Genomic DNA, 3,609 nt, shown 5'->3' on the forward strand with positions numbered 1-3,609 from the left:
TCATGTATGGATGTGAGAGTTAGACTGTGAGGAAAGCTGAGCGCCGAAGATTTGATGCTTTTGAACTGTGGTGTTGGAGAAGACTTCAGAGTCCCTTGGACTGAAAGGAGATCCAAACAGTCCATTCTGAAGGAGATCAACCCTGGGATTTCTTTGGAAGGAATGGTGCTAAAGCTGAAGCTCCAGTACTTTGGCCACCTCATGCGAAGAGTTGATTCATTGGAAAAGACTCTGATGCTGGGAGGGATTGGGGGCAGGAGGAGAAGGGGATGACCGAGGATGAGATGGCTGGATGGCATCACGGACTTGATGGACATGAGTCTGAGTGGACTCTGGGAGATGGTGAAGGACAGGGAGGCCTGGTGTGCTGCGACTCATGGGGTCGCAAAGAGTCGGGCACGACTGAGCGACTGAACTTATTTTTTCATTTACTTACTTATGAATGACATTCTATCAATAAATTTGAAACTTTTTTAAAACTTTTCTGGAAAAATAAAAATTTATTGAAATAAAATTAGTATATTTTATGAACATAGGGTACAGGAGAGTTCCTTAAGCAATACTTTTTTCTTAGAAGGACTTCTAATAGCCTGTAGATACATGAAACTATTTCAACTTAGGAGTAAAGATATGCAAAAAAAAAAAAAAAACACAACAACAAAGAAGGTTATGACTTCTATTATATATAAGTTTATACATTTCTATGTGCATAGACAAACTTCTTCCTCTCTCTCTCTGTCTAAATATATATATATATATATACATATATATATATATATAATTTTATGTATGGATGTGTATACACACATAGAAAGCACATAGTGACAAAAGAAATTTATAAATATTCAGTGAAAGGTAGTTAAGGAAGATGTAAATAAATTTATCATTTCAGAAATCAGATTTTTATGTGTAGCAAATACAAAATTCATAAATAAGAAAAATATGAATTAGAAAAGGGTGCCAATATCATGAATAGCTCTCAGTTCAGTTCAGTTCAGTAGCTCAGTCATGTCCGACTCTTTGCAACCCCATGAATTGCAGCACGCCAGGCCTCCCTATCCATCACCATCTCCCGGAGTTCACTCAGACTCACGTCCATCAAGTCCGTGAGGCCATCCAGCCATCTCATCCTCTGTTGTCCCCTTCTCCTCCTGCCCCCAATACCTCCCAGCATCAGAGTCTTTTCCAATGAATCAACTCTTCGCATGAGGTGGCCAAAGTACTGGAGTTTCAGCTTTCGCATCATTCCTTCCAAAGAAATCCCAGGGTTGATCTCATTCAGAATGGACTGGTTGGATCTCCTTGCAGTCCAAGGGACTCTCAAGAGTCTTCTCCAACACCACAGTTCAAATGCTTCAATTCTTCGGCACTCAGCCTTCTTCCCAGTCCAACTCTCACATCCATACATGACCACAGGAAAAACCATAGCCTTGACTAGATGGACCTTAGTCGGCAAAGTAGTGTCTCTGCTTTTGAATATGCTATCTAGGTTGGTCATAACTTTTCTTTCAAGGAGTAAGCGTCTTTTAATCTCATGGCTGCAATCACCATCTGCAGTGATTTTGGAGCCCCCCCCCAAAAAAAGTCTGACACTGTTTCCCCATCTATTTCCCATGAAGTGATGGAACCAGATGCCATGATCTTCGTTTTCTGAATGTTGAGCTTTAAGCCAACTTTTTCACTCTCCTCTTTCACTTTCATCAACAGGCTTTTGAGCTCCTCTTCACTTTCTGCCATAAGGGTGGTGTCATCTGCATATCTGAGTTTCTTGATATTTCTCCCAGCAATCTTGATTCCCGCTTGTGTTTCTTCCAGTCCAGCGTTTCTCATGATGTACTCTGCATGTAAGTTAAATAAGCAGGGTGACAATATACAGCCTTGACATACTCCTGTTCCTATTTGGAACAAGTCTGGTGTTCTATGTCCAGTTCTAACTGTTGCTTCCTGACCTGCATACAGATTTCTCAAGAGGCAGGTCAGGTGGTCTGGTATTCCCATCTCTTTCAGAATTTTCCAGAGTTGGTTGTGATCCACACAGTCAAAGGCTTTGGCATAGTCAGTAAAGCAGAAATAGATGTTTTTCTGGAACTCTCTACCTTTTTCCATGACCCAGCAGATGTTGGTAATTTGATCTGTGGTTCCTCTGCCTTTTCTAAAACCAGCTTGAACATCAGGGAGTTCATGGTTCACGTATTGTTGAAGTCTGGCTTGGTGAATTTTGAGCATTACTTTACTAGCATGTGAGATGAGTGCAATTGTGTGGTAGTTTGAGCATTCTTTGGCATTGCCTTTCTTTGGAATTGGAATGAAAACTGACCTTTTCCAGTCCCGTGGCCACTGCTGAGTTTTCCAAATTTGCTGGCATATTGAGTGCAGCACTTTCACAGCATCATCTTTCAGGATTTGAAACAACGCAATTGGAATTCCATCACTTCCACTAGCTTTGTTCGTAGTGATGCTTTCTAAGGCCCACTTGACTTCACTTTCCAAGATATCTGGTTCTAGATTAGAGATCATATCATCATGATTATCTGGGTCGTGTAGATCTTTTTTTACAGTTCTTCCATGTATTCTTGCCATCTCTTCCTAATATCTTCTGCTTCTGTTAGGTCCAGACCATTTCTGTCCTTTATGGAGCCCACCTTTGCATGAAATGTTCCCTTGGTATCTCTAATTTTCTTGAAGACGTCTCTAGTCTTTCCCATTCTGTTGTTTTCCTCTATTTCTTTGCATTGATCGCTGAAGAAGGCTTTCTTATCTCTTCTTGCTATTCTTTGGCACTCTGCATTCAGATGCTTATATCTTTCCTTTTCTCCTTTGCTTTTCGCCTCTCTTCTTTTCACAGCTATTTGTAAGGCCTCCCCAGACAGCCATTTTGCTTTCTTGCATTTCTTTTCCATGAGGATGGTCTTGATCCCTGTCTCCTGTACAATGTCACGAACCTCATTCCATAGTTCATCAGGCACTCTATCTATCAGATCTAGGCCCTTAAATCTATTTCTCACTTCCACTGTATAATCATAAGGGATTTGATTTAGGTCATACCTGAATGATCTAGCAGTTTTCCCTACTTTCTTCAATTTGAGTCTGAATTTGGTAATAAAGAGTTCATGATCTGAGCTACAGTCAGCTCCTCGTCTTGTTTTTATTGACTGTATAGAGTTTCTCCATCTTTGGCTGCAAAGAATATAATCAATCTGATTTCGGTGTTGACCATCTGGTGATGTCCATGTGTAGAGTCTTCTCTTGTGTTGTTGGAAGAGGGTGTTTGCTATGACCAGTGCATTTTCTTGGCAAAACTCTATTAGTCTTTGCCCTGCTTCATTCCACATTCCAAGGCCAAATTTGACTGTTACTCTAGGTGTTTCTTGACTTCCTACTTTTGCCTTCCAGTCCCCTATAATGAAAAGGACATCTTTCTTGGGTGTTAGTTCTAAGAGGTCTTGTAGATCTTCATAAAACCATTCAAATTCAGTTTCTTCAGCATTACTGGTTGGAGCATAGACTTGGATAACTGTGATATTGAATGGTTTGCCTTGGAGACGAAGAGATCATTCTGTCATTTTTGAGATTGCATCCAAGTACTGCATTTCAGACTCTTTTGTTGAC

Source organism: Budorcas taxicolor, chromosome 12 (genome assembly GCF_023091745.1).
Source record: "Budorcas taxicolor isolate Tak-1 chromosome 12, Takin1.1, whole genome shotgun sequence".
Classification (NCBI taxonomy): domain Eukaryota; kingdom Metazoa; phylum Chordata; class Mammalia; order Artiodactyla; family Bovidae; genus Budorcas; species Budorcas taxicolor.